At 43.6% G+C, this 14,813-nt stretch overlaps 1 protein-coding gene across 1 annotated transcript in view; it reads right to left on the reverse strand.

The window, feature by feature from the left end:
• ADCY1 (adenylate cyclase 1) overlaps positions 1 to 14,813 on the reverse strand; it is a 1,375,168-nt gene that overhangs the window by 955,093 nt on the left and 405,262 nt on the right. The window lies entirely within an intron of this gene.

The raw sequence follows: 14,813 nt of genomic DNA on the forward strand, positions 1-14,813 counted from the left end.
GTACATTGTGTTCCGCATATCTATTGGCGGTTACTGCTGCGGTGTTTGTTTCTACCGCCGTGGCAGTTGGAGTGTTAAAGTGGCTGTCTATGTTGACTGTTTCCGCCATGGTCGTGATTCCATTTTTTTTACCGCCTGCCAGTTGGCGGTATTACAGCTGCTTTAACACCGACCGCCAGGGTTGTAATGAGGGCGTATGTGCCTCCCATAACATTCAATGGAGATCATAATACGGTGGACGGCACATTTGTGATGGAGGAAACCCCTCAGTGAAAGGTGTAATAAGGTTCTAAGTTGTGAATCTTAAGCACAGTGGAAATGTCCTTTTTGATGCTTACTTCCCTTTGCTACTCACATGTAATCATGAAAGCACCTACTCGCAAAGGCATTTTGCAGTATTTAAAGTAGTATTCTGGTATCATTGTTTTGCATGTTGTTCCATGCTCTTGTTTAACAGGGCCCTCATTAAAAGGGAACATTCCAGGTATATTCATGTGTACGTTTAGCAAAAATAGAAAGAACTTTACTCTCTTTTTACTTCTACCAATAGTGAGTTGGATCTTTGTGGCGATTCTCAAATGCTCTGAGAGTACTATTCGTACTCCTGTGTTACTACTTCCTGTAATCATAAAGGCTTTTGTTGCAACTCACACAGACAATTGAAAATCACAACCATCATTTGTATTTTGCAAATTGGCAATTTGAATTTGCAAAATCAGCTGCTTTACCTTTGTGCAGAATAATATATATATCGAATCCAGTTATTCACACAAGCACTGCTTTTCAAGTACTACTAAATTAATAGTTTTACATTATTTTAAGGGTTTTCTGGGTCTACTTTTATTTCATGGCTTTATTTTTATTTTTTTGATTTTTATTTTGCATATCTCTTGGCCAAGAGATACATTGTCCCATTTTGGCATATGTATAAATTCAAATGGCTTGCTGAGGTGGGTAAATACCCAACAACGTTGATATGTGATGTAGAGATGCTCCTGCAGCAATCCCATTAAAGAGACCCCACAGAGTGAAACGTAGGCCTCTAAAAAGTATCTACTGGCTCAACTATCTGTGGCCCGGCTCAGTACAATGCTTATACATGCAAAGGTGTGAGGATGTATGACAACAACACCTAAAATGACAATACATTCAACTATTTGTGGCCCGGCTAAGTAATATACTTATACATACAAAGGTGTGAGGATGTATGACAACAACACCTAAAATGACAACACATTCAAGAGGTGTGTAGCCTGGTTTTGAAAAGGGAGGTGACAATCAGATAAAAAATTATGAATTCTCTCTGTGAATCTCTTGATGTGTTACTGAATGAATAGTGTGCCACCTGAAGCTGGCAGATACTCTACCTGTGCTATCTACCAAGTAGATTTAAACAGACATTGTCACAGGCCACTTTAATCTTGGGTAACTAGGCATAGGCATACCTGCTGTGGTGCATTTCATGAAAGGCATTTGAACATGAAAGAGAAGTGTACCTAAAACCATTGGATATTCCTCACCAATGTAAGGTAGTGTTTCAGTGTACCCTCAATCTGGAGAGATTCTGGGGACATTCTAAATGCAAGCCATTTCTAGTTAAAATACTGCCAGGACTAGGGACAATGGTGGATTACCTAGCAAAAACACATATCCACCAGTGTCTCTTTCCTGGGCACATGCAGACACATTGGTGAAGAAAACGTTACCCTGGTGTAAATCCATAATCTGGCAGTTTTCGGCTACCATCTTGGTAGAGGTTGAGGTCCCTAGAAAAGACTGGGTGAACAATATATTGACCAAACTCAAAATTAGACTTATATAACTTAAAGGCCAAAATCTAAAATGTGCAAACTACAAATCTCAAAAATTCCAAACTGAAACAAAGAGAATAATAAAAAAATTAAAATGTATTAAACTAATATATTAAGACAGAGATTGACTTGATAAGAATGCTAGTCTTTTCAGAAAGGAATATAGTTAAAAATAAAATTATGAAGGCCTGATTTACAGTGAAGTGGCCAATAAAAGTCCTCAGATTTTTTAGGATCTGATAAATCTGAAGGAAAACAGAAAGGGTTCAGTTAAAGTCTTTTAAAGAAAAAAACTAAAACAGACTAAGCAGCAGTTTGAGTTAGTGGGTTTATTCATCAAGGCGACTATAAGAGCTGCATCCAATTAGCTATATGATGTGATGGAGTCACTGTAATATTAAAAGCCATTCACCAGAGAATTCAAGAAGGTATCAGATCATTTCTTGTTTACTTTGGAATCCAAGATTCTGGCTGAAAATATATAACTTTATTGAGACAAACGCTTACTTCAATCTTACCTCATAGAGATATGAGGTGATCTTGTTAGCGATCCAAGAGGACTTTAGGCTGGCTGTAGATCATAACAGAGTTTCTGTTTTATTTTGCTGTCACTTAAGCCAAATTTAGCCCCGTTCATAATATAATTTTGCTCATCCACATCGGATAAATGGGTTTGGATGTAGCAGTCTTTGTCTGGACTGAATCCAACCCCTGGCTGCTTGAGGGAGTAAGATTCTAATTTCTCTTTCATCTTAATGTCAGCATATTACTTTGGTGTCCACCAATGATCCTCACTATCTCCCACCCTCTTCTAAGTTTATATCAGCTCTCACTTTTGTCTGCTCAAAAGATTTAAGTTTGAAAAGAGCCTATAACACCAAGATTTATTGTCATTATGTGAACATTTTAAGGCCATGGCCGTAAAGCTGACAATCTTTAAAAAATTTACCAAGAAAACTGTAAACGTGATTTTCTTGGGAAGGGGGTAAGAACTTACTGGCACAGGTATGTATGTTTTGAGTTGAAAAATAACGAGAAGGGATGATGACAAACATATCTAATATGTGGTAATGTTTTCATGATAACAGTGTCAAAGTAGTGGCTTTCTTGGTGATGGGACTCTTTATTTTCACATGCGTGAGATCCTACTCCATTTAAGGAGTCATCTTGGTGATCGCTACAAGTAAATCCAAGAATGCATGTTGTGACTCATGGCTGCATGGACAGCCACTGGCTTAAGATGAACTCTGATAAAATAAACAGGATGGTGTAGGTTGGCAGAAACATTCCCTTGCTTCCACCTTTAGCCTCAGTAAAGGCAGAATGCAGTATTATCAAATACTTTAGTTTGAAATTGTAGGATTCGTTGTGATGCCAAAGTACCTTGAAAAGTCCAGATACCCTTGGGCCTTATTTACAATGCTTTTTCACCACCGTTTCATGATTTGTTTAATGCAATGGTGACACAAGCAGTGTTCTACACAACTCCACATTTACAACTGATGCATTGGGCCCATTACGTCAGTTTGTAAAGTCTTGTGTCACATTACACCTGCACCAGGTACAATGTATGCAAGGTAGGCATTCCTACTGGAAAAGCCACGCAGAACTGACACAGTGAAATTTACAACATTTTACTGTGTCAGTCTGCGACTTCACTACGTCAGGCTTTTTTCCTGCTCAAAGCAGATGTAAAACTGATGCATGGCTTTTTCTCAAAGGAGGCCTCCTGGCATTGGTGGAGTAGCGTCATTTTTTTGATGCTAGTCCAGCAATTCATGGGTTTAGCGCCATAGATATGTCAGAATTTCTGAAGCATCTGTGAAAACGTGCACCATGGAGCTCTGTGCTGTAAATAAAGCACATCCATGGCGTCATTTGGGGGTCGTATGACAGCACAAGAAATCTGACGCATTGGAGCTGATGCATCAGTTTCTTGTAAATGAGGGCGTAGGTTTTTTTCATTTGAATTTGGTTTGGTAATTGTCAGAGTTGAAACTTTAAGCACTATGATCTCCATTGCCCTCTTTAACGTGTCTGGCTTCAATTGTCTCAATAACGGTTTCTAAAGTAATGCATTGGAATGTTAAAAAGGATATCTCACAAGACATTAGCTTAGTTGAGGGTGTAGTGGGTCTGATTTTGGTGAGCAAAATGATATTGCATGTTGGCTATTTTATCTGTGAAAAAGAAGGACATGTTAGGCATACCTCAAGTGCAGGAGAGTTCTCCTTGTCAATGGAGCATTATTTTTGTATTCTCTGAAAAGTATTGCAGACTGATCTCCTTTTTAAAATTAGTGTATGTAAAATTCAATCTTTGCTACATTCAAAATATTTTTCAATCCCTGATGCATTATTTAACATGATGTCTTTTGTGCTTGGTTACTAGAGCTGATACATATTCTGTTTAGCTTTGAATTAACTTTCTTCATCGCTCTCATACTCCACGAAGTGTTAATAACTTGATGTGGAAATTAAGCTCGCTTTGCCATAAGGACGATTTGATTTCAAGAGGACTAACCAGATGGCTTGGACTGCTACATCTGGGGTCGAGCTGGATGTAAATATTTTCCCCCTTTTGTAATGATGTGAACATGCATTGACTAAAAAAACTAGCCGAGATGGAATATAATTTACAATAATTGCCATTGATCAAAAGAACATTTCTATCAACCACTCTGTGCAGTATGATTTCAGGTTTAAAATTAATTCTATGCTTTGATTATAGAGTACGTGACCTAATTTTTCAGTGTTGGAAAGTGGATTATTGGTAAGGGCAGGTAAGTACCTACGCCTAGCAAGAGACCACTACCCCCAATTATGTCAAGATAGGTCTCAATAAGTTAAACCCAGCTCAACCTTTGGTAGATTGGCAACGAGAGACAAGGCTTAACTTAGGAGGCAAGTGTGTAAATCATTTAAAAATCACAAAACAGTAAATAAGCAAAACACAAAACACAATAAAAATCCAACACCAATTCATAAAAATAGATTATATTTTTATCTTTAAAATGACATCAAGATGATTAAAATCGGATAAGGGGACCTGGAGATATGCATTATTTTGAGAATTAATGTTTCCTAGAGCAAAGAAGCAACAAGCACCCAAAGGGTTAATAAATGTCACACTGGACATGGACAAGGACCAGAGTTCAGGTTACCCATGAGGTAACACTGTTACCGTTACTTTCAGATGTATTTCTTGATTCAGGACAGTGGTTCACAGCACCAGCCAATGATTCAGAGGCTCCGGTTTGCCTCTTGGGGTCTGACACTACAACTTCCACAATGCACCTCTTCAACTTATGGAGTTGCTCCAAACATCTCCAAACTTCCATATCTTCTTCCAGAGGTCCTTTTTGGATCATTGAAGTGTCCACAACATGATCCAAGGTTTCAGAAGCTCTAAGTTGCTCCTTTGGAGTTGGGACTACAATTCCCAGAATGCACCTGGTCAGAATCCTCAAATGGCCACTGGACACTGGTGAGCTGGGCTCTTCTTGCAGGACATGATGCAGGGGACTCTGGACAACTCCTTTGTAACTGTAGGAAACTGGGAGTCCCTTCTTGAAGCAGTGCAGTAGAAAACAGGCAAAGTCTTTTTAGTGGTGAAACACAGGTTTGCAGATGGTGCAGTCTTTCAGAGTGCAAAGTTCAGGTGCATGCCAGGAGTCCAGCAGGGCAGTTCTTCTTCTTCTTTGTCTTGTTCCTTGTAAGGATCCGAGGTGTGGGTGAGATGGAGAAAGGAGTTCCATCAAAGTCCAGCAGTGTACAAGTTGCTGCTGGTTCCAGGTGTTAGAGGTGTGGTGGTGCTTGCGGCTACACACTCTCAAAAGCAATAAAAGGTTGTATCCCTTGCTTGACATGCAACTAACTTAAGAAGGAGGTGGCAGAGGTGGCAGAGGTGGCAGAGCATATAGAAAACAAGTACTGCCACCTACTTCTCACCAGATATGTTGCATGGTGTCTCACCAGCACAACTCCAAGGAAGTGGGAGGTGGTTACACTGCATGCCTCGGCTATCACTGGGGGTGACATAAAACAAAAAAAGCAAATAGAAAGGGAAAAAGTAAAAATTAAAAGCATAGGGGTAGTAAAATAGGATATAAAGTGACAAAGGTAAAAATAAATAGGATAGGTGGGAGGAAAAGCACAATTATATCAAATTTGCAGCTTGAGCAGAGACCACCCAATTTACAATCTACACATCTTCTCAACTTACCTTGAGAGACTACATGTTAGATATGTAGCAAAACCTACAAGACCATGCCTTATATCCAACCCCCTGCTGGTGTCCACCCCTCTCAGTTGTGTGTAGGGCCTGGGTCCCAAACACCTGCAGGCGCACATGGCTGAATATAAAGGTGTCATTTTAAGTAAGGCAGAGTTACTGACTTGTCAAAGGGTCAGACCACCAAAATGTAACAAGTGGGCATATGGGTGTTATAAGAGGGTCAGGATATCAACATGTATACTGCACGTGTATTGTCAAAAAATAACCATAGTTTATAATGAAATGTATATTTCAATAATTCACAATGTGCACAGTGCCATATATAATTGTTTGTGATAAAAAATAATAAAGTTTTATGTAAAAAAAAATCAATGTTTGAGTCAGTTTTTTACCATTTTCAAACTACAAAGTGCAGTCATTGAACGAAGCACAAGGGGGATTCACACTCCATCTGAGGAGCATAGAGCCTTAGCTAAGATTTCTTTAAAAAATTTGGGTCCAGATGTATGAAAAAATCCTTTTGCAAATCCGAAATAGCGATTTTTAAGAAATCGCTATTTCTGATTCGCAAAATGCAATGTATCATATTTGCGATTCGGTAATAGCGATTTCTTAAAAATCGCAAATGCTATTAACGAATCGCAAATTGCGTTACCGTCCCCCATTCGCATCTATGGGCCTGTAGGCCCATATTTGCGAATATTTTGCATGTCCCAAATTGTGAATTCCAATCTGGAATTCGCAATTTTGGGAAATGCAAAGTCCAGGATGCTGGGGGCCTAAGGCCCCCTCCGCTGCACCCCAAAAATTTTTTAACAACATGTAAGGTGCACACATGCCAACAGGGCATGTGTGCTTTACATGTAAATTAAAAAAATGCATTTTAAATGCATTTTTAAAATTTGCACATGGTTACCACCAAGTTCAACTTGGTGGTAATAGCGATTCCTTAATGTCCAATTCGCATTAAGGAATTGCTTCATACATGTGCTTTAGAAATCGCAAATAAGGATTCCTTATTTGCGATTTCTTATTTAGAGAGTTGCAATTTGCGACTCTCTAAACAGGGTCGCAATTTTAAGGAATCGCTATTCCTATAATATTGCATTCAGAATGCCTTTGATACATTCTGAAAGGGCTTTTTGCATTCACAAATGGGCATTCGCACCGTTTGCAAATGCAAAAAGCTTTGGTACATCTGGTCCATGGTGAGCTCACCTGGGGTCATTGATTTAATGACCAAGGAGAATTACTGTTCTTTATTTATTGTTGCTGAGGGGCTGCTGTACTTCCTACAGCACCCCCACAACATAAAAAAAAACTACTTGGTGCTGCCACTGTCAACTCTAGGGACACCACCAGGATCCCAACAATATGTGTAAAAAGCCATAGCAGGGCATTATGGTCCACTCCTTGCAAGGAACAGAGAATAATAAATGAGTGGCTCCTGCTGCTCATTCATTATTCTTTTTTTCAGTTATTTATTTTACTTTTTGGTTGTCCCGGTGCCCAACCAGGATACCCAGATTTTTTTTATAAAGGGGCCATGGGTGGAGAGATATGGCCTCCTCGGACATGTCAACTCAGTGCAATCAGCCAAGTGGCCCACACAGGAGTAGGCAACATGTTGTTTTAAACTTTATTTTAAAAAATCTGGAGTGCCCAGTTGTCCACTCTTCCGCTGCTCAAAAATCAGTGTAGGCAGTGCGATGTGACAATTTCCAGCTGCTCAAGGAATCTTTGAGAGTTTTCATGTAACTACGGAAGTGAAATTTGGTGAGTTCCGCCCACTCCTAGTAATAAGTTGCCATGACTAAGGGATGATCTAGTGGACGATTAGATCTTGCCACCTACAGCCCTTGTTATTGTGTTTATGTATTCACTTTAACTGAATCCTAAGTGTTATGTCACAGTGAGTATAGGGAGTTTATCCAGTTTTCCTTCTTTGCATCATTGACAGATGATGTGTGTGTGCATTGTTGTTCTTCATATGTCTCGTTTCTCCCCGACTACTAATGTCTAGCTAAGGGTTATTACACAGATCTCTTGATGATGGTTGATGACTTATTGGTTTTCCCCAATCCATGGAAGGATCAAATCTGAGGAATCTGTGTTATTCAGTTCATGAGGCACTCATTTTTGGGGACTGGCATTTACTTTTCCTTAGCAGATATTGACCGACCACAGTCGTTTGGAGCACAGGTACAGCAGATATCCATTGCCAGCAGGATGGATCTATCGCAGAGGATCGTGGACAGGATGAACGTCCTGGGTCAGCATCCAAGAACAAGGGATGACATCAGGAAGAGGTGGATTGACTTACGGGGGAAGGTACATTCCATGTCAGCAAGGTACCAGCTCGCCATCCAGAGGACTGACGGTGGACCCCCACCTCCTCCCCCACAACTCACAGCATGGGAGGAGCAAGTCTTGGCCATCCTGCATCCTGAGGGACTCACTGGAGTAGCCAGAGGACTGGACACTTGTGAGTCAATACTTACTACTTATCACCTCCATACCTGCATGCCATCTCACCACCTCACCCTGACTCCCATCACTCCACTCCATTCCGCCCAGTGCACCTACACATGTCACCAACCCCAATGCCAAGGTGAATATTATGTGCCTGTCCTCCAATGTAGTCAAGTCCACATGGGGTCTGTATACGGGGTCTTGTCTCCTCCTACGATTCACCTGCAGTGGTAGGTATCTAAGGGACACAAGAGTGAGTAGGGTGTCACAAATAGAACAATGGAACCCCCAATTCAGTGTACATAGAGCATTAATGTGATCGGACAATGGGAATGGCAATGTATGAGCAAATTATAGCAATGACGCAGTTCTCGATTATCTGAATGTTGTCCACCACCATAAAATGGTGACCGCCTGTCCAGTATGTAGGGACAGGTGGAAGTTAGGTAACTCTGCCGGTGTTGGAGGTCATGGCGGAAGGCGGTCTTGCACCGCTGTGCTATTCCTCATTGGCTAATATGAGGCTCTACGGAGTACAGTGGCCAATGGGGATCACCGGCGGTGGTGACGGTGTACACCAACGTGGACGTGACCGCCATTTTCTGTTCATAACCTCACTTGATTCCTGACTTTCCACAGGACAACACCTACACTGCGTGTGCTGCTGTGACCTGTGTCTGGACCCTGCAATTGCCCTTGTGACTGGGGAAAGGGCCCCTGTCTTCACTTCAGAGGTGTTGGAGTGCTTGGTGGATGGGGTCCTACTCCAGTATGGACAGCTGTATGGGCCTCCAGACCAACAGGTGAGTACACCTTGGTCATGATGCATTTGACAAGATTGCATGAAGATGTGTGTGCAAGCATCATGTCATTTGGCGGGTATGTCTGGTGGTAGTGTACATGGTGTGCGCTGGGTGATGTGTCTGCCAATGGAGATGATAATGGGATGTGTGGGCCATATGTGTGACAGGCTGGATTGTATGTGTAATGGTGTCCTCCTGTCTGAATTACCTCTGCAGGTCAGAGCCCCTCAGAAGAAAGGATTGTGGTGTGCTATTGTCAAGGACGTGTGGACCCTTGGGGTCTACATCAGGTGGAGCAACCATTGTAGGAAAAGGTGGGAGGACCTGAGACTGCTGGTCCCGGAAGACCGTGGAGGCCCAGTTGGGGATGGCCTCCCAACGAGGGCTGGGTGACCGTCGGAACTTGACCCCCCTGATGGCCCGCATACTGGTGGTGGCCTACCCAGAGCTGGATGGGCACTTGAGGGCATCACAGCTGCCACAAGGGGGTGGGTACAGTGAGCATAACAACAATTATTTGTAGATGGCATGGGATCCTGGTGGTGGGTTTCGGTTAGTAGGTGCACCTTAATGGCAGGTCAGACATTGCAGCATGATCAAGCTCAAGGGAAATGAGTGTATTACCTAGGTTGCATTCCATGTCAACGAGGGCTTAGTGGGTCCCAGGAGGAGGTGCAGGTGGCAGTGGTTGGCTCTCATCCTGCGGTGGCACCTAGCCAATTGAATGCCAGTGAGGTGCCTAGTGCACGATCCTGATCCCTGTGTGTGATGGTAATGTGTATGCCAACTGTGGTGTTGGTGCTGTAATTGACCCAGTTCTCCCTTTCTCTCTCCCGCCCTATTTTCTTCTGTCATCCTGTCCATGTCTGCATTAGCATCATCTGGCAGAGGAGCAGGGGCACCGGTGACAGAGAGAGTTGCATCCCACAGGACCCAGGAGGCAGAGTCCACCAACACAGAGAGAACCAGTGGGATGGAGGGCGAGGGGAGCACCACGGCAGAGAAAGGAGGTGACAACACTGACTCTAATTCCTCCTCTGATGGAAGCTCCCAGGTGGTGGCGGACACCTCTGGGACCATCCCAGCTACAGCCACCACCCCCATACCAGCACCGCCCTCCCAGTAGCCCCCCACGGAGTTGCCTGTGCCCACTCACCCAGGAGGGTGGGCATCTCCTTCACCCCATGCACCTCAGGCCCTGCCCCAGTGAGCCCTGCTGCCCTCAGTGAGGAGGCTATTGACCTCCTGAGATCCATCTCTGTAGGGCAGTCAACCATTGTGAATGTCATCCAGGGGCTAGCATCCCAGATGCAGCAATGCAATGCATACCTAGAGGGCATCCAGGGTGGGTCAGTGGCCCTACAGTGATTGTTTCAGGCTCTGGCCTCCTCTCTGACGGAAGCCAGTGTCCCTGTTCCTACCGTCCCCCCTCTAACTACCACTTCCCAGTCACCTCAAACCAACCCATCCCATGCACACATACAGACAAGCATGCACACAAAACATCACACAAGAGTGGCACAGACAAACACAGGCAGCACACTTCAGGCCACAAGCACTCACACAAGCACCAGACAGTTGCACACACAACCACATCAACTGCCTCCATTATCTCCAGCTCCTCCTCCTCCCTCACAGTCAAATCCGCACTCACACCTGCATGCACTGCATCAACCGCCACTACCACCATCACCACACACACCTCACTTGCAGACACCTGCACAACATCCATTTACGCATCCCCTGTGTCCTCTCCCAGCTTGTATGCCCCCCTCCTAAGAGAAACAAATGCACGCACTCAAACTCCCAACAGCCATCCACCTCACATCAGCACACTGCCCATGCACCTGCACCCAAGTCCAGCAGACGTAAACCTCCAACAACCACTCCCTCAACCTCCACTCCCATCCCTCATCCCTCATCCCACCCCACTGTCCCTAAGAAGCTTTTACTTGCCCAACCTGACCTCTTCCCTCCCCATCCCCCCGTCCTTCCCATAAGAGCAGGGTCCCAACGACCCAGTCCAACACCTCAGCCAAACAGTGACAGCTGCCACTCCTACTGTGAGCATACCTGCACCTCAGAAAGGGTGTACTAGGGTGATGAAACCCAAGGGACATGAGACAGGGACAGTGGAGGCACCTCCTAGTCGTGGAGGCAAGAAAGGGAAGGTTCCCACTCCACCACCCAAAAAAGGGAAGGACCCCACTTCACCACCCAAGAAAGGGAAGGATCCCACTCCAACACCCAAAAAAGGAAAGATTCCCACTCCACCAACAAAGAGAGTCAAGACCCCCCCTCCACCAGCAGTGGGCAAGGAGCCCTCACCTCCAGCAGAGACAGGCAGGGTAACACTTCCGCCAGCAGTGGGCAAGGAGCCCTCACCTCCAGCTGAGGCAGGGAAGGCAACAACACCTCCACCAGCAGTGGGCAAAGAGCCCTCACCTTCAGCTGAGGCAGGCAGGGTAACACCTCCACCAGCAGTGGGCAAGGAGCCCTCACCTCTAGCTGAGGCAGGCCGGGTAAAACCTCCTCCAGCAGTGGGCAAGGAGGCCTCACCTCCAGCTGTGACACAGCAGTCCTCACCTGCAACAGAGGGCATGTAGGCCACCATTCAGGGACTGTTGTACAAGGAGCCCCCTCCAGAACCAATGGGCAAGTTCCCCACCTCAGAGACCATGACCTTGCACTCCTCAGCAAAGAGATATGGGCATGGAGCCCCCTCCAAAACCAGTGGGCAAGTTCCCCACCTCAGAGACTGTGACCTTGCACTCCCCAACAAAGAGATATGGGCATGGAGCCCCCTCCAGAACCAGTAGGCAAGTTACCCACTTCAGCTGAGGTGCCCCTCATCCCCTTCCCCCTGAGGTGCCTGCTCATTTCCAACATTATGCTCCTGCACAGTGCAGTGTGGATATTGTCAAGAAAAACGTTGGGGCTTGGACTGTGCCACCTGGCCATGTCGGCCTGTTGTACTTTGAACTGGTCATTAGCCCTTTCTGGACATTTACTCCAATTTTATTTTTTCACATAGACAATATGGTGGCTGTTGGCATCAAATGACAATATCAGTTATACCTAAATGTAGTCCTTGCATTATTATGATGTGGGTCCTGTGACATTGGTTTTCCTCTGCAGCTGGTTCTTTGTATGGTGCATGTGTGAATGGTGTGTGTTGTGTGTGTGTGTATGTGTGTGTGTGTCACTCCTTTTCCTCCCTCCCTCGCTTGTGTGCTAGGCGGCTGTACTCACCATCATCGTCTTCGACGGCATTGGTGTTCCAGGTAGAGCATGGCATAGAGAGCATGACATAGATGGCGGCGTTGGGCTCCTTTGTGTACTTGTTGGTGAGTCTTTTGTTTTATGTGTTATGTTTCCACCAGGCTTTTGATGGTGTTGGTACCGCCCCGGAAATCATGGCAGTTTTCTTTGTCATAATATGGTGGGCAGTACCTTGTCTTCCACCTGGCTGTTGATGGCTGCTGCCGTGGTCAGTGGTGTTAACACCCTGGCTGTTGGTGTGGTACATTGGCTGTCTATGGGAGTTATCACCGCCATGGTCATAATTTGGCGGTAACTACCACCATCCTGTTGGTGGTATTACCGCCACTTTAACAGTCACCGTCAATGTCATAATGACCACCATTGTGCCTTATCATGCATTGAGGAGGTGTACACTTTCAGTCAATAGACCTGCTTGCCTAAAATGCCGACTACCCAGAATCTGCATTTCGGCACACAACCAGACAACTAATATAAATGTAATGTCTATAACAAGTAACTGATATCAAAGCCCATAAACGTTTTTTTTTCTGTAATTTTCCACTGAGAGTTTTCACAGCCTCTAAGTAATCATCTTTCTGAAGACAAATCCACAGAGTCGCTTTAACAGATCGAGATGGATGACATATAATAATTAATACAGTATATCATCATTCATGGTTCTCACAAAGTGTAACGTCAATATAAATCTTCAGATACTGTACTGGAAATAAATTTGCCACGAAGGATCGGTCCCTAGGGCAACGTGTAACAGAGGCGTGCAGCATTTCTTCATTTAAACATGTTCTGAGGGGGAAATCGTTTAATACTTAAAGAGAAGAACATTTTCTATTTCTCTGCTTTGATGGCGAACATTCTGTGTTGGCGAAATAAGTGACACCCCCGAGGGTATATATAATGCTTTGCCATCACGCTGACTAGAACAATAGTCTCAGTTGGTTTATGGCGACAGATGGCAAACAGTGACAAAACTGTGTGTACTCTAACTGAAATCAACCCATCACCCAGTACATTAACATGTTTTTAACTTTGTTACTTTTCAAGCATCAGATAGCTCTTTGAAGTAACGAGGCTTTTATTTTATGTATGTTTCACAGCAATCCGTGCATGACCATATGTACAAAATGAAAGTGAACTGAGGTATTCTACTGCGCATACATGTAACACGTACAAAAAGGAAGTACGAGGTTTATGTGCAAGGGGTTTTTCAAGGCCGTTTGCTACAGGGCATTAGAAGAAAGTAATGCTTCTAGTAGACTATTAAGAATATTTTAAACTCTCACATTTCAGAATAGCAGAGTGGCCTAAATATTTCCAGCTCCGAATATCAAAAGAATATTCGTTTCAGAATAAATAAAAAAAAAAGAAAACTGAGATATAAACCATACACAGAGGAACAGGTATGAAATAAATATCACATTATCCTAGTTTCGATGTTAATTCCTCCAGTTAATGTATAAATGAGAGTCGGATAGACAATATCGTTATCTTTTAGTCAGATATTCTCTGTCAATCCTCATCCCTGACCTTGTGTCAGGCAAATCCACCTCTGCTGCTGGTGGATGTGTGAGGAACTCGAATGTAATCGGTGTATGAGTGCTAGCGCAGATGTTTTAATTCAAAATATTAATGAGTATTCATGTATTATGAGAAATGGATTTGCGTAGAAAATGTAATAACAGAAAAATAATGCACACATTTGAAAATGTGATCACAATGAGTGGCCAACAATGTTCACGAAGTGTACTTATTAATGGCTTATTAATATGAAATGTTGAGCATATGTTTGATTAATGTAGTAATATGTCATATTAAGAGTTTTGCATTATGTATTGGCTTTATTAATTTTAGGCCTTAATTTAGCGGAGGACTTGGCCTAGTTGCACAGCCTCATGTCAAGCTGTATTTCTTAATGTTTAATAAAATGGCTGTTCAGAGAATTAAACTGTGATTTTCCACTGTGCTGTCTAAATGTGCTTGTAGCAAAAAGCTTTACTCATGAGAACCAGTTGCTAGAAAATGCTGTTCTTGCTAAATGTAACATTATGAATGTAATGCGTGTAACACTGACTTTCTCAGGAGGAGAACAATGAAGACACTGACTGGAGTATAAGCTGCAACAATATTGTTACCTGATGAGCCGGATGATGAGAACATTACAAGAGAAGCCAGTCAGCGACATGTGAACGGAGTAGCGGTAGAATTCATA

This window comes from Pleurodeles waltl, chromosome 2_1, assembly GCF_031143425.1.
Source record: "Pleurodeles waltl isolate 20211129_DDA chromosome 2_1, aPleWal1.hap1.20221129, whole genome shotgun sequence".
NCBI classification, from domain to species: domain Eukaryota; kingdom Metazoa; phylum Chordata; class Amphibia; order Caudata; family Salamandridae; genus Pleurodeles; species Pleurodeles waltl.